The sequence below is a fragment of the Ailuropoda melanoleuca genome, chromosome 2, assembly GCF_002007445.2.
Source record: "Ailuropoda melanoleuca isolate Jingjing chromosome 2, ASM200744v2, whole genome shotgun sequence".
In the NCBI taxonomy this organism is placed as follows: domain Eukaryota; kingdom Metazoa; phylum Chordata; class Mammalia; order Carnivora; family Ursidae; genus Ailuropoda; species Ailuropoda melanoleuca.
Window position 1 is genome coordinate 26,722,619 of NC_048219.1, and position 23,557 is coordinate 26,746,175.

A 23,557-nucleotide genomic window follows, 5' to 3' on the forward strand; every position below is an offset into this window, starting at 1 on the left:
TCAGACTTTTCTACCTATTTCTGTACCCTCTGCCCTTAATCTCTCCCAAACATTATTCCCAATATATATCCTACATTTCTAGCTCCATCCTGGTATCTGCTTCCCAGAGAATTCAACTGACAAATACCCCTCACTACCATATCTACCCACACCCACCTGTTTTTATTCTCATATTGTCGTTCTTTATGACTGCAATTATGGGTGAAATAGCCATACTCCCGTGGAAAGCTAACTCACCTTCTTGGGCACGAAATCTCATCCATTCTCATATTCTCAAGATGTTGCTCCAGAAAGTCTCCTTTGTATCTGCTGTATTGATTGCTCTCTTTATTGGATCATACCCATTAGCATGCATGTAGGCAGGAGGATCTCTCTCTCTCTATGTATTTAAAAAAATCTTGACCAACATTTTCTACTACCTACCACCCCATTCTCTCTACCTTTTTTTCCAGTAAAATTCTCAAAGACTAGTCTATATTTGCAGTTTCTAATTGTTCTTCTTCCTTTCTTGAACCCATTTTTCCTCCCTGTATCTCTCCACTGAAACTGTTCTTGTCAGAGTTACATGAACTCCATGTACTCAAAACAGTGGTCCATTCTCCGTCTTCATCTTTCTTGACCATTTGACATTAGTGATCATTCCTTCTCCCGTTAAAATACTAGACTTGATCTATAGGATACTTCTCTTGGTTTTTTGTTTTTTTTTTTCTACCTTGCTTGCTACTCTCTCTGTCTTCTTTGCTTGTTCCACTTTTTTAATCTTTGGTAATGTTTCACGTCAGACTGTGGCTTTTCTGATACAGTATATAGAGAAACACTGAATTCACTTGATCTGTAAATTTGGCTGGGTTAGCGTTAGTTTCCTTTTATTTTTCAATAAAGAATTTTTTTCTTTAAAAAAATAAAATAAAATTCATGCTTTTAACCGATATGTAATATTGCCTCAACAAAACAATGCTAGATGATAACTCCAAAGTAAAAACAAAACAAAACCAAACTAAAAAGTATAAAAAGGCTTAATAGATTTTTATTTTTCCGTGATGACTACTTCAATGCTTCTTTTGGAATATTAAGTACAAAAGTTCTCTCAAAAAGGTTTTTTTTGGGTGCTTGTGCTTTGCTGGTATTCTAAGCATGAGCTTAATATGCCTACTGGGTAATCAGACCTGCCACTGGCCACAAACCTGCTCGAATGGACCTTCCTGCAGAACCAGGGAGTCGTGAAGCCATTGTCCCAATTATTACTCCACCCACAAAACAGTTCTAGGAGAGCAGGAAAGCTGGTGAACAACACTAACACCTTCCTTCTTTCTCCAAGCCATGCATCAAAAATGGGCTCAGTAGCCACCTTCTAGATCACCACACGTGAGCAGGGAGCATGACACAGGAGTGTGAGTTCTAATCCAATAAGTTTAAGGCTGTGCGTGACCTTGGGCAGTTTATATATACTCTCTGAATCTCAGTTCCTAGATCTGAAAAATGGGAATAATATCTGCTTTGTTAGGTGATTTTGAGGGCTAAGTGGGATAACTTTTGGAAAGTGCTCAAGTACAAAGTACTTGATATCTAATGAATGTGAGTTCTTTCCTTCTCCTCCTCTCAGGAACAAGTGACCAGCAAATGAAATAATGACTATTAGGCTGCTTTTGCAAATGCAAAGAACGCTGTACAACTGAGGAGTCAGACATCTAGAATTCAGGGTGGAAGAGTACATTACTTTTCTTATTTCAGGTCTTATTTCCAACCTTTTCAGCAAACTCTTCATCATTTGTAAGAAGGAAATTGTCAAAGATGCTACCTGATTTTGTCTGTTGAAATGCAAACAGTGGGATTAGAATAAGGTTGAAGGGCTTAAAAATTCACTTGGGGGCCTTGCTAAGTGCAAATCCAAAGGCCGTGGGCCCAGAGATTTTAATCAATAATTGAGTCAGAATGAGGGAATACAAAGGTGATTAATAATACAGAGGGTCCAGAATGTTGTATCACCTTAGCTGATCCACTCTAGAAGGAAGTTAGTTTTCTATTTACCAAGATTTGTGTTCCTCAAACCTCTGACCACTATTATGAAAAAATTTCCATCACTCTGCTAAGCTCCAAATTGCTGCCCAGTGGTTCTTGCCCCAGCTCAGATTGAGGGCACCTACATTTGATGCCACTTAGAGAGGCCCTTTTTAAGATTCTCTCCTTAACATAATCAGAAAAACTAAGAGTACATAAGAAAAAGGTTTGACAAGAAGTGTGAGCAGAATTTAGATTCTCTACCATATTTCTTTATTTTCTTAAAATAACATATTTAGTATTTACAATTAAAGGAAAAGATGAAATAAGTCAATGGCATATATAAGTCCAGTGTTTGTTGATTTATGATAAAGGAACAGAATACAGTGAACACAAGTCATGGAGTCAGACAGACCAGCTAAACCACATACTAGCCGAATGACTTTGGGCAAATTACTCAACTCCCCTGAGCCTCTTCCCTCATAAGTAAAATATTAAAAATAACTCCCTTGCAGTGTTGTCATAAGAATTAGAAATAATATATGTAAAGCACAGTGTCCGGCAGATAATAGTCACTCAATAAATGGCAATAATTATCATAACTTTTCAATATCTGGATCTGTTTCAGAAGGAGCAAAAGGAGGGTCATTCTGTATTTCTTTACTTTAGCAGTATGTTAGTTAATTGCGTGGGAGCAGTTGTGTGACCAAAACAAGGTTTGCAACATGAGTTATGTGTCCTCCTCCAAGGTTTGAAAAAAGTTTTGTTTTGTTTTATTTTAATGAGAAGACTTTTATTTGGCTTATATCATACCGCCAACCCTGTCTCCAACAGAATAAATGACAAAATAGCTGCTTTGAATAGAGATTGTTATTTTGCTCTGAGTCATTTTTTAGTTGGTTTTAATAATTCCTTGTACAATTTTAAGAGATTTTTTTACCTTGGGATTTTTTTTCCTCTTTTGAGTTATCAGCAGTCTTGGTTAGAGAACAGCTCATTTATTGGCTCTTCCATTTTACTCCCACAAAAAATGTTCCTAATCTTCCCTATTCTCTTCAGTGTCCCTTTATTCCCAACCCCCTCACACTAAACTCATGGTTCTGCATTCTAGGACACGAGGGCCAGTTTTGCTTCCTAAAACTTACCAGTGGAGTGATCTTGGTCTACACACATCTTCTCTGTGCCTCCATGTTTTCATTTGATAAATGGAAGAAAATAGACCTTACCTGCTTCCTTCATACAGTTCTCAGAAGAAAAGAATGCATGAGAAAGGACCTGGTTAGACTGTAAAGTCTGAAAAGTTAGCTCACTGAAAGTTACCTGTTTCCTGTGCCATATCCCACTTGAATCATAAAACAGAAAGAGTGTAGGTTTGGGCACTTTATTGGCTATAGCATCTTGACAAGTCAAGTCACCTCTCTGAGCCCTCTGCTTGCTCATCAGTAAAAGGGAGATGGTAAGTCCTCCAGCCTCCACAGACCATATGACTTAAGGAATATCAACATGCTTTGCATTGTGGCTAAGCTATACTCATTGCCTTTTGTATCATTATTCCTTCAAAGATAATAAGGGGTCCCAAAAGTAAGAGAAAGAGTTTTCTTTTCTTTTCTTTTCTTTTCTTTTTTTTAAAGATTTTATTTATTTATTAGACGGAGAGCGAGATCACAAGCAGGGAGGGAGGCATAGAGGAAGAAGCAGACTCCCCACTGAGCAGGGAGCCCAATGCAGGGGCTCAATGCCAGGACCCTGGGATCATTCCCTGAGATGAAGGCAGACAACCAACTGAGCCACCCAGGTGCCCAAGAGAAAGAATTTTCTCTTTGTGGCCATCTCCTCCCAGCCTCTGTCCTGATGAAACTATGCAAAAACTTCTGCTTAAACAACAACAACAACAACAACAACAACAACAACAACAACAACAACAAAAGCAAGGGGATTGTGTACGGAGGCAGCAGAATAGAAGGTGAAAGTGTCAGGGACCAGGCAGGAAAGTTGACCAGCTTTCTAGGCTAGGTCCCACCAGGACGACAGAGCATCTGAAGGCTGGAAACCCCAGTTGGGACAGGACAGGTGAGAGAATTCCCACCTATCTCCATGCTGAGAGTCACCAGGCTTTTCCAATAAGGTGCAGGGACCCAGTGTTAAACTGGATGTATCCAGTTGGTTAAGTATGTTGGGTGAAGTAAGACATGGGAGTATCAGACCTGATTAGAACCTAAAAGGAAGGGATGCCTGCAAGGATAATGTAAGCATGATGTAGAACTGTGTCAGAACAAAAACAACAATCTAAAGAGATAATGCTGGAGTTTTAGAAATGTAGTCTCTCAGGCTTTATCCCAGACCTGCTGGATCAGAATCTGCATTTTAATAAGATCCTCCAGTGATTCATATGCACATTACAGTGTGAGAAGCATTCCTAGAGCGTGTTTTAAATTCTCAAAGGTTTGCCTGCTTGGAGAAGTTGATACAACTCAAAACAATTAGTGTCAAATCATTTAAAAATTTTGTACAAAATTTTTAACAAAAGTATAGTTTTAAATGTATACCTTAATGTTATCAGTGAAAAAAACCACAGTGCATTTTAAGGAAACTATCAGAGTAGGCATATTAACACGACCACATATTTACACAAGATATAGAAAGTTCTTATTATTTATTAAAAAGAGACAACTGGAAAAAAAGAGGTAACAATGGAAACTTGTGCATTGAACTTCCACAGTCTTCAGATAGGTAAGGAAGGAAAGAAGGACAAGCGCTCCTCCCTCCCTTGCTTCCTCCCCTCCCTCTCCTCCTCCTCTCCTGAACCCCTGCATGAGATAATTTATATACATCATCTCCTTGCCCTTCTATGCTGGTCTCACTGATCCAGGAAACCAAGAAAGTGAAAAATAAATAAACCAAGAAAGCTTCATACAGGGGTTGTCTGTCCAAGAGCCATTTGGCAGCCCTGTACTGTAGACTGATTTCCCTGGCTGGTCAGAGACAGGTTTCCCTGGCTATGGAACCTTCCAGGATATACTCAAAGACGAGTAGCTAATTTTCTAGAGGCTCTATTGTACAGTAGGCGTAGTCAACAAAGGCTGATAGACCTTTGTTTGATTCCTGTCTCTACCATGCACTAGCTGTGTGCTCTTGGGTGCATCACTTGACATTTCTGAGTTTCAATTCTGTCAAATGTAAAATGGGATAATAAGAGACAATAGTACTTATTTTATAGAGTTATGAGGATTAAGGGAGGTGATACAGGTAAAGCATTGATTCCAGACCTGTGTTTAACAAAAGTGAATTTCCTTCCTCTCCAGGGGAATTCCAAGACTATGTAGATTGCAGGTTTTTGTTTTTGTTTTTGTTTTTTGTATAGATTGTAGTCTTTCAGAAGCCTCCTGGGCTAAAGCCTTCATTCTAGGGCTGGCATTCAATTGAGGTGCTCTCTTTTCTCCTAAGTTGGGAAAGAAACCTCCCCATCTTCAGTAAAGGTCTCAGGGAAGAGAGAGAGAGAGAGAACAACTCTATGAAGGCCTGAGTATCTGAGCCCACCTCTTTCCCTTCCAACCAGAGCCAGGAAAGATGACTGGAAGAGAAAGAAAGGCTAGGTCAAGAATTGCCATCATGAGGCCCCTGGGTGGCTCAGTCAGTTGAGCATCTGACTCTTGATTTTGGCTTAGGTCATCATCTCAGGGTCATGAGATGGAACCTTGCTTCAGGTTCCACACTCAGCAGAGAGTCTGTTTGAGATTCTTGCTCTTCTTCTCCCTCTGCCCTTCCTCCTACTCTCTCTTGCTCTCTCTAAAAACAATAACTAAAAAAAAAATTTTTTTAAGAAGAATTGCCATCGTGGCTGGGCCAATCACATCTGACATTTGTCTGGGGATTTATTTTTATTTATTTATTTTAAAAAATTTTTTTAATTTTATCACATCTCTGATGATTCTCTTTGCCCAAAATCACCCCCAAGAATCATGCAGGACCAACAGGGCAGTGTACAGTACTGGAAGCCTGAATCTGGCTTTAGAAGACCTACACTCAAATCTCAGCTTTTCTGTTCACCAAATATGTCTCCAGGCAAATTATTTATCATTTCTGAACCTCAGTTTTCACATTTGGAAATAGAAGATTTCATAGTGAGAATTAAGTAGTATTTGCAAAGTCTCTAATGTGGTACTTGGTACATGGTAGGCACTCACTACATTTTAGCTATTGCAGTTATGGAGGACAAGTTATTAGTCCCATTTTAAAGATGAGCAGTTTGAGGCTTAGAAAGATCAAGACTCATTCAAGTCTTGTGATTTCTAGCCTGCAGCTCAACTTTATGAAAACTTTAGAGGGACTATTGATCAGTGGCTCTGAGCCCAGAGAACTTTACCTGCCAAAGGTCCAGGCCAAGAACACTGATGTTCTAATAGTAACAAATGGTGGGGTCAGGCTTACATTTAGGGTTGTCTATTTCTGGATGAATCCACTCCCCCTGGTAATTGGGATTGTCCATGATCTGAGGTTTCCATTATCCCTAAACAAAGAACCAAGGAGTGAACACAGAATTAGTATTTTCTCATTCTTCTCATATAATCAGAAAGACCAATCAATTTATAAGGACATTTGCATACCAGAGCAGGATTCCTGTAGCTTCTTTCTCTCTCTCTTTTTTTTTTTTTTTTTTTTTTTTTGAGCTAATGCGTAAGACTCTTCCAAGTTCTCCTTTCCACCTAGAGGGAGCTGAACAAGGTAACAGATACCCATTCTGAGCCTGGTCCCATCTCTGTGCCAAAGTTAGTTCACGAAGTTAAGAAAATGTAGCTTCACAGGGAACACCATTTAAGGACTTTGGCACTTCGGGCCATTCTCTTCCTGATATGTAACACAGGAAACTGTGGCCAAATAAAATCATGCTTGTGTTAGTTTTTTTGTGTTTTTTTTTTATTTTTTTAAAGATTTTATTTTTATTTATGTGACAGAGAGACAGCCAGCGAGAGAGGGAACACAAGCAGGGGGAGTGGGAGAGGAAGAAGCAGGCTCCCAGCGGAGGAGCCCGATGTGGGGCTCGATCCCGGAACACTGGGATCACGCCCTGAGCTGAAGGCAGACGCTTAACGACTGCACTACCCAGGCGCCCCATGCTTGTGTTAGTTTTATTTCTGGACCATTTGATAGCTGATTCCTTTAGTTTCTTCTCACTTTTGATACGAGGTCAGGAGCTAACCCTTAAGGAGAAGTTCCCCATCCCCACCCTCAATACTTTTGACTCATTCATGTCCCACTTTTCCCTTTTAGGATCAGTGCTAAGATTTCCGTTCCTGACCCCAAACCCATTTCCTGTTTTGACCATGTTCCTTTGGCTGCTTTCCACCACTCTGGACAAACCCCTTGTCTAGAGCTGCCTGGACCTCCCCCTCCCAGCATTGACCTTTACCAGACCACCCTCTGCCAGGTAGGCACAGCCCTGAAAGCAGGGCCCAGATGAGGCTACAGTCTTATAGGCAGTGGGTGGTGGGACGTGGTGAGAAGACAGTAGGATCTTGGAGTTTCTTTTCTATAAATTAAACTTTACATCTCTTCTGTCTTATTTCTTATACCCACTGCAAGAAGAGGCCCTCCTCACCTTATACTTCAGGTTTGGTATCAGAGGTCCTTCACACTCCTCATCTATTATCCTCATTACAGTTGTCTGGCTTCTTGAAGTTTCTGTCTGGGATGTATTCAAAGTCCTCCCAGTCCTAAAACAAAATGTTCCTCCTTGAGGACAGGTGAGTGGGCTGGAATGAAACTGCAGTCCATATAGTCAGGCTAGACATGGCTCCTTAACCCTGCTACCCACCTGTCCTTACCCCCATGAAAGTCCTGCTCAAGATTCTGTAAACAAACCTAATATAGGAGAGAAAAAGCCTTTACGCAACTCTAGCTCCTCCTCAAGTTCACTGTCACTTTGACCTTGAACACTTCAAGCTCAAATAAGACGGGAATTTCCCTTGTGTCAGACCCTCTCCCTCCCTCTATCATGTGCCTTTATTGTCATAACAAGTCTTCTAGCCTGTATCCCTCTTCCTGAAGACCTCTCTTGGTGATCTGCTTTGTACCCAGGTTTCTCCCAGACCTGGTACAGTCCTCGCTTTACTCCAGGCCCCTTCTATTTACCAAGACAAATCTCCAGGTCACAAACAGCCTATTTTCATATGTCTTCTGATTTTCATATGTCTTCTGCTGTGGAGTCTCCAATGTTTTGCTCTATCTACCTAGCAGTTCTCCTAGGTGCTGACCATTTTCCCAGACTGACTGAAAGCTTTGATGCCAAGCCTATAGACTCAAAGTCATTCAGTAGCATTGCAACTGGGAGAGTTCTCTAGTTCCTGAACTGTCTCAGCTGCCTTTTGATTCCTGACATGTGACAGTCAGCATCCCGTCATGGGGACTATAGTCTTGTTAGATCCCTGACTATCTAACTACTTTCCATGTTCTCCAGTTCTACTCAGTGGGGAACATAGAGACCTGTAAACTCTCTCCTCTCTCCCAGGGCTTGAGCCAATCCTGACTACATCAGGTGCATGGTCCTCAACAAGAGTGAGAGTTGCTCTGAGCCTGCCTGCTGGGCCTGGAAGACACCTAGACCCTATTTTTCTTGTTTGTGCTGAAGGCACAGACACAGTCTAATCATCTGTCTTAATTCCCTGACTACACTTCCCTCCCATGGAACTGGAGCCCTTTGCTAAATCACCCTACATGTGGCTGGGCCTCTGCCCACCTCTCTGTAGGCTTCTTCTTAGGGACTTCTTAGGGATTCCAGCTGCTCGGTCCTATTTTGCTCCTTGCTTAACCCCAAACATCTCCTCTGCATGAGGATGAATCTGCTCTGACCTGTGGAGTAGCAACAAAATAAGTGAGGCCCTCCATGGCCTGGCTCCAACAGACCTTCCCAACCTCATCTCCCACCATCTCCACCTCAAACTTGATGCTCCCCAAATACTAAACTGATGCTTTCAGTTCTTTACACAACCATGTTGCTTTCCACTTAACTGTTGTGCCTTTGCTCCTGCTGTTCTCTGGGTCTGGAATATCTTCCCTCCAACCCTTGCCCTCCAAACCCTTCAGTGTTTGAAATTCAGTACATTATTAACATATAAATCCCACATATTAAGGCCTTATTATATACTAGTCACTGTGTTATGTATGTTAGCTCATTTAATCTTCACAACAACCTTCACCCATGGGTATTATAGCAATTCCTGTTTGTGAAATTGACTTTCACAGCAATTATGTTCCTTGCCCAAAATCTAACTGCAAGTAGGTTAGAGTCTCACAGGTAGTAAAGGGTGGAACTCAAATTCAAACCCGTATCTATCTAACTCGAGAGTCTATGTTTCTAGGTTAACCCCAGTCACTCAAGCATTGCCTCCTCCTTCCTAGACCACCACCTGCATCCTAACACAGGCTAGGTTAGGAGTCTCTCTTTTTTTTTTTTTTTAAAGATTTTATTTATTTATTCATGTGAGACAGAGAGAGAGAGAGAGAGAGAGAGAGAGAGCGGCAGAGGGAAAAGCAGATTTCCTGTGGAGCAAGGAGCTCAATGTGGGATTCAATCCCAGGACCCTGGGATCATGACCAGAGCCAAAGGCAGATGCTTAACCAACTGAGCCACCCAGGCACTCATTAGGAGCCTCTTTTGGGCTCCACAGGATTTGGGCTTCCCTGACTGTCAGCACTAATTACATGGTATGATCTTCATCTGTGTATTTACCTGCATCCCACGCTAGATTCTGAATCCCAGGAGGATTCTCAATCCCTGGATTGTCCTTTCCATAGCTATAACCAGTAGAGCCTCCCAGTGTATGATAATAAGTCAGTGAATATACTCCATACACTCCCCATATCAATAACTCTGGAGTCAGAGATCCAGGTTCAAATCCTGGTGCTAACGTATATGTATTTGCCAAGTCACTTCATTTTCTAAGTGTCAGTTTTCTTATTCATAACAGAGATCAGAGCACACTGTTCACAGAGGCTGCCAGAAGGATCAATAATATCTCAACAAATGTGAGTTACTTCCCTCTTTCCTCCACACCTCTTTGGATACCAATATTTAGCTGGACACCTCCTTGAGGGATTAATGCCCCAGTTTTTGCTTCTATTCCCAGCCTTCTTTTCCCATCCCCATAGCTGACATCTCCACTTGTTTCCCAAACACTGTCTAATCTCAGGTTTCTTATCCTTCTGTTTGCAGACATTCATCCCATTTCCTTGGTTTCCAGGCGTAGAGGTCTTTTATCTTCCTGGGAGGCAGGAAGTTCCAGTCATCCTCCAGACCCCCAGCTGCCACTTGCTAGTTGTTGATTTTGACCTCATAAGTAGCATTGGGGCAAATGATCAGAGTGTAAATGTCTTTGATCTAGAAAGGGGATGGGGAATATTTCAACCCCTATTGGACATCTTTGGACCTCAAGCATTATAGGCACCACTGAAAACAGTTCCTGAATGCCACCCCCCCCCCATATACACAAACATACTTCACCATACCCCTCATCCCATTTCTGTGGTTAACCCAATAGAGACTCTAGATCTCATTCTCCTAAGTACACACTCCTTTGGTCTCTCCTAGCCCCCACCCTTCTTCTATCACAGCTCTGGTCATTCTCTGATCTTGTCTGTTTTTCTCTCTGTCCCCCTAGATTGTAAGCTTCTCAATGGGAGAGGTCATGTCTGACTCATTTGTTGTGTCTGGAGCTTCCAACACAAGGCCTACCCCAGAGGAGGACCTCAGGGAGCCTCTGCATGTACAGTCCTGCTAACAAAGGCCTTGAGCCTGAACACGAGTTCTCCAATGATCCAAGTCCTATGGGCTTTTCTAGACCCTGTTCCTGCCCCTCTCTGGTACTCTAGTTGTGCCAAATTTCATGCAAATTTCTCAGCTCTTCTTGACTTTTCTCATGCGATTACCTCTCCCAGAAATTAAATCCTCCCTAAAATTGTCACTCTTTCACAAAACCAATTCATGCTCATCTTTTAAAACTCAGCACAGGGGAGTCCTCTAAGAAGCATTCCCTAAGCCTCCAGGTTATGTAGGGGGCTTCTGTGCCTCCCCAGACCCTCAACATACTAGGTAGTCCTCTCCTTTTTTTTTTTTTAAAGATTTTTTATTTATTTATTCGACAGAGATAGAGACAGCCAGGGAGAGGGAACACAAGCAGGGGGAGTGGGAGAGGAAGAAGCAGGCTCATAGAGGAAGAGCCTGATGTGGGGCTCGATCCCATAACGCCGGGATCACGCCCTGAGCCGAAGGCAGACGCTTAACCGCTGTGCCACCCAGGTGCCCCCTCTCCTTTTTTTGATTCATACCTTCACTGGACTGTGAGTTCTGTGAGGTTAGAGGCCATGTCTGGCTCACTCTATCCCCAGCCCAAGGCCCAGCACAGAGTTGGCATTTGTTGAATGCCGATTGAGTTGTCAATAAAATCCAGCTACTATCCTCCAACCAACCTAGATCTCTCTAACCCGATGTTACTAAGATATAAACACCACCCATATTTAAGGCCAGCACTCCCTACCTCCCCCATCTCTTCAATGTCTAGCAGTGGGCAACTAGACCATGCCAAACATTCTTTCAAGAGGGGACCTTATCTGACTTTTAGAAATTGCTCCTATGTGAACTTCTATAATTTATAGCACATGTCTATATCTATTTTCTGAAAGTATTTAATTTATAGGGTTTTTGTAAGGATTAAGTGAGATAACATATATAAAATGCTTATCCTTCTCCCCCAGGCTGAGGACAAGCCCACATACTCACCCTACATTTGATGGCCTTTTTGTTCTCATCGTATTTCCCTTGGTAGCAAAGGATGACCTGTATTTTGTTGTTGCCAAAGCCACAGATGTCAGGGCCTAGAAATTAAACCCTAATGCATGATTTTATATCATTTTTAAGAAGTTTGCCTGGTCCGAGGCTAAGACAGACACAACCTATGTATTAATCAGGGTCCCAGCAAGAAATAAATAGCATACTCAAATTTAGGATTACTTGAGGGGAATTTAATAAAGGAACTATTTACAAAGAAGGGGGCAGGACATTGAGAGGACATATGGAATAGTGCAGTGCTGTGAGCTAACAACAGTGGGGCTATTCCTACCCCTATTCTTGCAAGGAGCAAGAGTAGTTACCACCAGAGCCTGGAAAAAAAAAAAAAAAGTCCTGTGGGGAGGATGGCCAGGAGGGAAGCTGTGACTTTCAGTTGAGAGACACAGCTCGTTTCCCTGCATCTGATCTCCTGCCAAGGCTTCCATTGACCAAACCCAACCAGAAAGCCCCTCCTGTGCCAGGTACCTTATACCATATCATTTAGTTCTCACGACAAGCAGCTGTTACTATCTCCACTTTTAGCTGGGAAAGTTGTGGCTCAGAAAAGTTAAGTAACTCGCCCAAGGTCAAAGAGCTAATAAGTAGCATTGCTGGGATGCAGCCCAAACTTAGGGAGAAACAGAGCCTGGGGTTCTTTCTGCTTTGTGAAAACTTAAGAGGCAATTGTTGATCAATGGCTCTGAGCCTGGAGAGCTCATTGTGACAAAGGTCCGAGAATAGGTTATAACCTAGTTTTTCAACCTCATTCCCCATGTTATTGCTCTCTGACTATTCTAAACACACACACACACACACACACACACACACACACACACACACACACACGACATGCTCTAGCCACACTGGTCTCATCATTTTTCTACTTGCATTTCAATTTCATGCCTCTGAGGTTTCACACAGCTTCCTCTGTCCTTATTATATTCCCTTCACCTCCTCTGCCTATTAAAATCTAACTCATTCTTCAAAGAACAATTCATACCCCCTCCAAAAAGCCCCCAGTTGGACTGAGTCATGCCATCTCTGGTCTCATAGCTCCTCACCAATATCTTTTTTTAAAGTATGTCTTGCATTCCGCCTTTTAAAAAACAATTCACATGCCTATGTCCCCACCAAATAGAAGACAAAAATGTAGAATAGAAAAAAGCACAGGCTTTAAGCCAGTTGGACTGGGTTCAAATTCTGGCTTCCCACTTACTCACCTTGGGCAAGTTTCTTGCCTCTGTTTCCTTATCTGTAAAATGGAGCTAACAACTGAAACTGGTTTGGTTGTTTGAGCATTGAACAAATAATATCATATGAAAAAAAATCACATTTGAAAAATTATTTTCAATTTCCCTACTACAACCACCTCATACATACACACATATAAACTCCTTGTGAGGAGGGTGGATTCCGAAGAAAATAGAGATAGGCACCGATATAGCACTCTGGGGGCATTTAGGCATTTAGGCCCCCAAAGTGCTATATCATTCAATGCATGGAGGAGATTGAAAGATGAGAGAGAAGGAGTTGGGGGGAGGGGAGGCAGACAGAAAAAGGGAAAGAGGTTGAAGAGGATTTTAGCAAGGGCTTAAAGCAAGAGATCTGAAACTCCCTGGGGAAAAAAAGAAATGTTTAAGGAGAATTTTAAAGAAATTTTGTTGTATGACATGTGGTGCAACACTTTCTCTGACTTTGTATAAAAACATAGCGTAAAATTCACATTATTCATCAGTGCTTTGGGAGTTGGGTTAGTTTTTGTTGTTTGTTAGTTTTTTAATCTCAACCACCGTTCAAGGTTGGAGTGAAGCAAGAGCTAGACTGCCCCAAGGAGGCCTAGTGACATATTGAGGTTATAGATGCAATACTCTGGACTCATTATCAATGCTGGATAAAGGTGATTTCCCTGACCTCTGTGCCTTCTCTCATCGAGGGCAGGAACCTCCTTCAGAGCACAAAGCCTATTGTAGAAAGTCCATTTGAGAGTGTCTACACAGTTTATGGTTTCTTTCTCCCCTTTTGAGAACCGGGGAATGTGTTTCTGTACTGCGGCCTTGTGAACACCATGTGGCTGTCTACCTCTCTGGTTTACTTAACTAACACTTAGGTTTAAAGTTGCTTTTTTCAGGTTGTTGAAGAGTCTTACTGCATAGGAAGGTGGTTAGAAATTTCCTGTTTCAGGTCAGTCGGAGTGTCTTCAACAGTTACAGTGGCTCTCATTAAGACCTTACGGGGCTTACAGTGACCACTGTCAGAGAGCTCATAAGCTTGATGTAATAGTCTGATTCTGAATGCACGTCCTCCTGGGTCAGGGTGTCAGGAAAGAGTTTCACACACCCGCTACCACAATCGATGCCTTGCTCATGTTTTACTGAAAACTGAACCACCAAGGTCTCATTCTTATTGCTGAATGGCTTAAACCTGGTTGAAAGGGCATAAGGCTTGGCATCTTCGCTGGTCTGGAGACCTGGGATCAGAGAACACAGAATCTCTAGACTTAAATACTCAAAGAGCAGCCAGAGAGACCCAGTACTTAGTCTCACCAATCTTTGGTACTTTCTTATACACCTACTATGTGCCAGGTGCTATGCTGGACACATTACCTTATTCAAGCCTCAGAGGAACTCTGCAAAATGGATATTATCTCTACAAATTAGGATTCTGAGTCATAGGGAGGTGGCGTGACATGCCTAGGCTCACATGGCTAATAAGAAACTAAACTGGGATTTTAATCCATGTCTGTCTGATTCCTTCTCCTTACACCATTCTGCCTTTGATTTTCAAGAGATAGTTAAATACTGTTCTGCAGCTTTACAAAACAAGGCCCTGTTTATCCTGAGACTCACAGAACATTTCTAGTCTAAGTACATTATCTTATAGATGAGGAAACTAAGCCCCAGAGAAGGAAAATTACCCAAGATCGCATAGTCACAAATGACAGACATAGAAGCCAAGTCTCCTGACTTCCAAGTCAGTGGTCCTTCCATTACTCCGTGCTGCTGCCTAGCTTACTTGTTATGACTCTGCCTGTCACTTTAATTCTCTGAGCCTCAGTTGCCTCATCAGAAAATGTGGACAATTATTCCTACCTCATAGGGATCCCATGAAAGTCAAATGGGAAAGAGCTGTAAAAAGCACTTTGTAAACTGCCAACATAAAATACAAGGGGCTGTCATTATTCATGCTTAGAGAGGATCCTTCTTCCATGATTCCATAGCTCTCTCTACTTCCCTGGGTCACGCTAGGTTGCAAGAAGGTTTATTTCAGTCTCTTTGAATAGTTTTTAAGCTTCTGAAGCGCAGGGACATCTTTATATTCCTAGCATCTAGGCCAAGGCCTAGCATAGAAGAAATGTTCAATAAATAGGTGTTAAATTGCACAGAAGAAGCACAGCTCCTGATTCAGCCATCTCTTAGCAGTGCTAAGTGCTAAGGGCTTTCATGCCTGATACTGCATTAGGAACTGTCTGTAGTTCAAAAAGTATGCTTACTTCCCCGAAGACTTCATGTGAGGCTAGAGCAGCCAGAGAAGACTTTGGGGAAAGGGAGTGGACCCAAGGGAAAGAGCCCTGAACCCATAAGCAGAAGACCAAGCTTTGAATCTTGGCTCTGCCAGATCCTGTTGTGTAGTCCAACCCAATCCCCCCGCCCGCCGCCTTACTGAGCCTCATTTGTACCCAAGAGCCCTTCTAGATAACCAAGGGAAACCTAATGAACCTCAGCAGGATGAGACGTGAGAAGCCACACACAAGAAATCGAATTGAGAGGAAAGGGGTGGCTGTGCAGACTGCCCCCAGAGCCATGAGTCACTCAGTCTTCAATTCTTTCTCCTTTGGAAACAATATTCCAGAGTGGATTTAAATGAGATTTTAAATGCTCATTCCAGTTTGTAATTCTCTCCTTTAATAAACATGAAAATGAGATTCATAACAGTAGCCAGGACAGAGAAGATGGGAAGTTACTCCAGGGGACAATCAATGGATTCTATTTATAGAATAAAAGCTTTCTCAGGCAAAAACACCCTTGCCTGTAGACCTTGTCTTCAGACCTCCCCCTCCTCTCATGATATTATTTGGCTCTTACAGCAGCCCAGTCTGATGAGCACGGCAGTTGATGACTATCATCTCCATCTAAGAGCAAGGCCCAGAGAAGTGAAGACTTGCCCAAATTATGCAGCTAGTGAGTCATGGGAGTTAGCCTCAGGTCTGTCTGCTCCACTCTCCTTTGTATCAAGCTGCTCTAGAGGAAAGCAACATTTGGAGGTTATACAGTACTTTTTCCTGTTTCAAGTATAGTGTTATACAAAAAATCCCAAGGTGGAGAAAAAGCAGGGTAGTCCAGCAATAATGAACATAGTCCTGGAGTCAGACCTAAAATCCAATCTCAGCCCTGCCTCTCACCAGCTGTGTATAGCTATGGGCAAATTACCCATCCTTTCTGGGGCCCCTCTGCAAAATTGGGAATCATCTCACGAAGTTATTAGGAAGATTAATGGGGATAATGTGTCTAAGAGCTTAGTTTTGAATACCTGTTATTTAAAGATTTTATTTATTTACTTGACAAAGAGAGAGAGAGCACAAGCAGGGGGAGGAGCAGTCTCCCTGCTGAGCAGGACTCTGGGATCAAGACCTGAGCCGATGGCAGACACTTAACCAACTGCCAGCTTAACCAACCACCCAGGTGTCCCTGAATACCTGTTATTTAGTAAATGGGCATTATTATTTTTGTGGACAGTTCATTCTTCTCCATCGACTACTTTTTTTTAAATTCTAATGAAGAGAAATGAAATGATAATACGTGTAAAAACAATCATATAAAAGTCAGGACTTTTTTCTAGTCAATTAGTATATTCCTGAATTCCAGCATTTACCTTTATCCTTTCCTTTGTCTCCATAAAATTTTCCTGCAGTAAGCTGAAATTACCATAATCCAGCCTAAGTCACTTTTTCCATCCATCAATAGGGTAAAGAAGAAAAGCAGAATATAGAAATGATTGGTGTTTTCTTAAAGACTATAAGCCTCAGCTAAGGCTGACCGAGACTGCAGGAACAATAAGGGAATATCATGGGATAACTCTAATATTTCTGAAATCCCCTTCACTCTCTGATGCCTAGACTCTACCATTTGTGCCCTACCACGTGAATTGGCTTGACTACCAAATATTTGAGCCACTTACACATTAATGCTCCATCCTACCCTCCTCTGTGGGAGTGAAGTCCTAAAAACCACCATGGCAATGTATGGTTGAAAGGCTTGAGGCATTCTCTTAAAAACAGAAAAAATTTGGTTAGGGGAACAAAGCCCTTATACATATTTATGTCTAGTAAGATAAAATAATAAAATCACCTCACCAAGTAAAGAGATTAGTAATACCATTTTATACTTCTTGAATTAGTAATGATGATATTAAATAATCAATTTCCATTTGCCCTTTTTTATTGCTTAAACTTTTTAGACTCTCCCTTGCAGTTTTGAGGAGATGCTGATAAATTTGTTTGGCTTCGGCATAGAGGGCATACAGACAAAGAGGCATTCTTTTTGGGATCTGGCACTCCATCCAAACTTTCAGTGCCTTTCTGATTTTATGCCTCAGAGTTGCTGACTCCCACTTCCTGGTCCCACGGGTGTCCCAGAGTCACAGGGCAATTTGGCAGCTCGAAATGGAAGAGGCCTTGGGTGTAGACTTCATTTCATCTCCTCTGCACAGCTGAATGAATATTTCTCAAATTCCACTACCCAATATCTAGGGTTATGGCCTTATCTCTGCCCATGAAAACCCCACTTCAACCCACATCCAGTAAGACCACACTAAACTGGTTCTGTCAGCTCAACTACCTCCCCCCATGAGGCCCAGGGGATGGGTTTGCTTTCCACAGTCTTCCCCTGTCTCTCCCAAGATCTCAGTGTTAGACAGGCCAAGACATCTTAGTGGCTGCCACCTCACCTACCACTCCTGATGATGGGGCCCCAGGAGCTTCTTTCCATCTGATGTTGCTGTGGTTAGACTGGAATAATTACCACTTCCCCGACCACAGTTTGTCCAGTGGAGAATAAGGATTAATACCATAGTCGAAAGATTTGTTATGTGTTTGACCTTTGTGTGGGTCCCTAAACATTTCGCTTCATTTACTCTGATGGATAATGCTATGAAAAGGTACTATTAGTTTCATTTTGTATCTAGTAAGTGGTGGACCTGAGATGTGAACCCTGATTTCAGACCCGGCCTTTCTTCTGGAATAAGAGGGAGATACAGGGAAAATTGCTATGAAGAACAAAAAATTGTATAATCATACTAACAACTACTGTTCAGGAACCATATGTTAAGCATTGTGCTGAGTGCTTCCCATGCATTATATCATGCATTCTCATAATAGCTCTGTGACGAATGTGTGATTTTCCCCCATTCAAAAGATGAGAAAAGTAAAGCTTAGAAAATTGTCCAAGAGCCCAGTTTGTAAGTAAGTGGGGAAGCCAGATTCAGACCAGGCCTATACAACACTGAAATCTTTACTTTTAACCTTTATACTATATGGCTTCCCATGAAGTGGTGTGTGTGAAAAGCCCTTTATAATCTAAAGAGTGCACAGCAAACGTAAGAGACATAGTCCTTTACAGTTTGTAATTAATAAAATTATTTGTGTATAATTTGAGTAATATCTGTCTTCCCCAGACAACACCAGACTGGTGAGTTTTGTAACTATTTTATGTATCATTGCGTCCCAGTATCTTACACAGAGTTAACTGCCAAAACATCTATTGAATGAATGGATGTATGTATGACCTTGTCTTTTGCCTATGCCATAAGATTCTCAGCTTTACAAATGGGTCGATTCATTTATTAATCCATTTGACAAATGTTAATTGAATTTAACAAGTATGTAGAAACAGTCGTACAACTTTAATCTCGAACTTTATGGTAAGAGAGGTTAGAACAGAACTAAGAACTTCTTCTGGGTAATTCTTTTTCTGGGTGAACAGTATTGATACAAATCAAACCTGACACAATTTAAGATGTCCCAAAATAAGGAGCCTTTCTCGTTGGGAGAATAGTGTCACATGGTTAATAAAGTCCTACTTTAATGTTTTAGACTTTTCTTCTTAACATCATAGAAGGTTCAAGCCAGAGTGACTCTTAGTGGTTATTTCCTCTGACCTCCTCATATTACAGGCAGGGAAAGTGAAGGAATACTGTACACATACTAGTTGCTCAATGTTTGTTGCATGGCAGATTGGTATGAAGTATCTTATTACATAAGATAATAATTACGATTATTGTAATAATTAATAATTATTAAAAATAATTAGTTTTGCTGTCACTGAATGGGAACCTCTAGTAGGTCCTCCATTCATTTTATAGGTTGTCATTTCTAATCCACTGTACCCTAGGAAGCACATAGCCAAGTCTGTTAAGAAAGTGGACACTGAATAAGAGCCTAAATGCTTGAAGAGAAGACGATATAAATCATTCACTCAAATATTTGCAGAGCTCCAGTACTCTTCCAGTGTGAATGCTGGACATCAAAGTACTAGTAAGACATAATTCCTTGAGCACTCAAGACCTCTAGGAGCTCACAGTCTAATGAGAAAGACAGGCAACTAGTGTCTGTTTTTCTTATTTCATATTTCTTGATTTTTCAGAGCAAAATAATTTATTGTAGAAAAAGCACAAAGCCCAGAGGCAGCAGATAAGCAGTAAAAGCACCTATAATCTACCTCACAGAGATGACCATTGTCAAGATTCTGATATACTTCTTTCCAGCATTTTTGTAGTTGTTTTGGCCCCTGCTCCCACCTCCACATCCCTGTGGCCTATGCAGAGACCCTTTCCATCAGTTTGCACTTGAGACCTGGAAAGCCAGCTGGATCCGGCCTCTTCGGTTTGGGCATCTGTCCAGGTTGATTCTTCCTCCGGCCAAGCATGTCCAAGTACCCACACTTGGCAGACGGTCCCAATCGCGTATCAGTTGGAGGCCTGAGCAGCAGGCTGCTCCTCAGCCCTCTGTGCTGTCCTCCGTGGGCCTGAGCCAGCTGGGCACAGAGGCCCTTTGTCTCAGAATGTCTCTTTGGCCAAGTTTTCATGGTCAAGTCTGAGAGTTGACACAATTACCATTCACTCACACACACACACACACACACACACACACACACTCTCTCCTTGTGACTTCTGCATCACTTAGATCCTCACCTGAATTCCAGTGTCTTTCTGCCTGATTTTGTACTTTTACAAATGGCACTGCCATTGCCTGAGCCCTCCCCTCACACTTATTTATATCACTAATTCAGTGATTCTCCAGTTCAATCAACCAACATTCCCACATATTTTAATGTGCCAGTCCCTATGCAAATTCTCAGATTCCAAAAGCTCGTTTTGCCCCTGAAGTCAGTGGTATTACTTCCTGCTGGCCAATGACACTTGGCAGCTTGTAGCAGTGGCCAATACTTCATTTAAGGAAGCAAGAGCCTGGGTTGAACAAGCACCTCTGCCGCCATCTCACTGTGTGGCTTTGGGAAAACCACCTCTCCTCTCTGGGGCTGTTTCATCTGTCCAGTGAGAGGCCTGACATGCCCTTGGGTTGCTGAGCTGCCCTGTGGCCTGGAATCGTCCAGGAAAACAGCAGAAAGAAAGGAGACTGAATCAAACTCTGGAGCAAACCCTTCAAATGGCCCTGCCATGTCAGATCCTCTCTCTGGACCTCAGTTTTCTCATCTATATATGGGAAGAAGGAGGCCATTTGGGGCTAGATGAACTCTCAGGGCCCTTTTAGTTCTGACATAAAAAAATCTAAGATTTATCTTCTTTGAGGTTGCTGAATACTTCTTAAAATGTGAGCTAGAAGGACTTCATCTTACTGGACTCCTGGGAGGCAGTGAGGTGGGAAGCAGGGGTAACCCAAGAAAGATCAATTTTTGTATCATATGGCCTCGGTTCAAATTCTGGCTTTGCCTTTTAATAACTGTGTAACATCAGACAAATTATTCAACTCCTCTAGGCTTCAGTTCAACCATGTATAGACTGGGAAAAAGAATAACTGTTTTGCAGAATTGAGGTGAGGATTGGAGTGTGTAAAGCATCGTGCCTACTGACTAATACTGTGCTTAATAAAGGTTACGTAAGCTTTCTGGTACAATTTTGCTGTAAAAACTAGAGTTTAAAAGGAGGAAATTCAGTTCCAAGCAGAAATGGATCAGCAAAACACTTCTCTTAATTTTTTAATAGTTTTTTTAATTAAAAGACTAATGCCAGTTCATGGTAGGAAATAAAGAGAACGTTAAAGTCATCTGGAATTCCATCATCAACCTTTTACATTTTGGTATATTCTATTCCTTTTTCCACACACAAATGTATTTTATAGTAGTGACAATGTGTATCTTAGATACAATCTTGTACATTTTACATCTAAGCTTATATCATAGAGATCTCTCTACGACATTAAAGCCTTCCCAAACATTCTATGGATGTATCATATTTTACTTGACTGGGTCCTACCATTGGACATTTAGGTTCATCTCCAAATGTTCCCAATTATTAATAATGCACCCCCAACCCCACTGACCTTCCCTCCACACCACTTTAGCCGTCTTCCCCTACATTCACACATTGGGCCTTATCATCACCAGGAACTCTTCCACTTCTGAAATTTCAAACTCAAACTTCTCCTCTATCTCATAGCTTCCTGTCCTCCAGTTTTCATACTCCGTTATGTGAATGAAATACACCTATTCTTTGATCCTCTCCATTTTTTTTTTCAGTCGGCTGGCTCCTTCCTATCTAAATTTCACAGCGTTTCCTTCTTCCCTCCCTCTTCCTTCTTTCCATAAACTTTTAATTGAGCATTTTCTATGTGCCAGGCACTGCACCAAATGCAAATTTGTAATTTTGAAAGAGATGTGGATTTATCACCTTACTCCTCTCAACTCCCTTGCCCATTTGCCTTTCATCCAAACCTTCCAGTCTCACTTTGCATTCCAAATTCCTTAACTGAGCTCTCTACTTCTCTCTGTTCTCCAAAACACAGCCCATACCTGTTCTATTCATTTTCTAGGTCCTCATCTACCCTTAAACCTACTGTAGTCAGCCTTCTGCCTCCACCACTCCACTGAGTCATCAAGTGGTCTTCTAACTATAAAGTGCAATGAATGTTTTCCAGACATTGCCTTACTTGGCCTCCAAACCACTTTTGACACTAGCTATGCAACCTTGGGAAAGTCATTCAACTTCTCCGAATCTCAGTTTTCTCATCAGTGAAAGAGAGATAATAGCTTCTTTCTGATAAAACTGTTGAGAGATTCTATAAAATAACGTATATAAAAAAAATCCACTGTCACACAATAGGCATTCAACAGAAATTAAGTTCTGATTCACTGAATTTGGTTTCCTGGGTCCCTGACAATCAGGAAGGGTTTATCTTGGCTATTAGGAGCATTCTTATCTCTAGAAAGAGTCATTTTCCAGGGCAATTTTTTCATTCATTCAAAAAAAAAATTAAACACCTACTACGTGTCATTCTAGGGGCCACAGATACAACAACGAACACGACAGAGAAGCACTCTGTTATCAGAAAGCTAAACAGTGACAAAAGAGAGAGAGACAATGTATAAATGCACAAATAAGAAACTTATAGTGAAAAGTGTTCTAAAAAATTAATCATGCAGAGGCTCACAAGGGAACTTTTAGGGGGGATGGAAATGTTCTACATATTAATTGTGGTGGTGGTCACATAGTTTCAAAATTCAATGAATGATACACTTCATACACTTCAAATGGGTGCATTTTATTGTATATAAATTATATCTCAAATGGGGCACTTAGGTGGTATGGTTGATTAAGTGTCCCACTCTTGAGTTCAGGTCATGATCCTAGGTCATGATCCCATGATCAGGTCGTGAGATTGAGCTGGTGTGAGGCTCTGTGCTCAGTACACAGTCTGCTTAAGACTCACTCTCCTTCTCCTTCTGCCCCTACCCCCTGCACATACTCTCTCTCTAAAATAAATAAATAAATCTTTAATAAATAAATAAACAATATCTCAAAAAAAGTTGAGTTAAAAAAAACTGTCACTTAAAGGAGGAGAACATAACTGTATATGGCAGAGTGATGTTTACTAGGATGAAGAAGGAAGGCCCATCAAGAGACACTTAAGCAGAAACCCGAATGATGGGAAGGAATAAACCATGTGAAGACCTAAAAGAAGAAGATCTAGACAGAAGTCACAGCAAGTATGAAGGCCTTGAAATGGAGATGAGCTTGGAGTGTCTGAGAAACAGCAAGAAAGACAATCTGTATGGAATATAATACAGAAGAAGGAGATAAGACTGTAGAGGTAGGGAGGGGCCCCCAGATCATGGAGGTTCTTGTAGGTTATGGTGAGAAGAAGGCTGGATTTTTTTTTTAAGATTTTATTTATTTATTTAACATAGACAGAGCACAAGCAGGGGGAGTGGCAGGCAGAGGGAGAAGGAGAGGGAAAAGCAGTCTCCCCGCTGAGCAGGGAGCCCAATGTGGGGCTTGATCCCAGGACCCTGGCATCATGACCTGAGCCAAAGGCATACGTTTAACCAACTGAGCCACCCAGGTGCCTCTAGATTTTATTTTAAATCTAACAGGAAGGCAGTGGAGGTTTTTAAGATCCAGAATGGTACCATTTGATTTACATTTCCAAAGGATGATTCTGATGAGAAGAGACTAGGGAGAAGCAGAAACAGAAGCAAAGAAGCCATTCAAATTACTGCAATAGGCCAA

General features: G+C 41.6%; 1 pseudogene; it reads right to left on the minus strand.

Annotated features, from left to right (window-relative positions):
* Nucleotides 1–1,727: 1,727 nt before the first annotated feature.
* On the minus strand, nucleotides 1,728–19,896 carry LOC105238622 (annotated as a pseudogene).
* Between the last annotated feature and the right edge of the window lie 3,661 nt (nucleotides 19,897–23,557).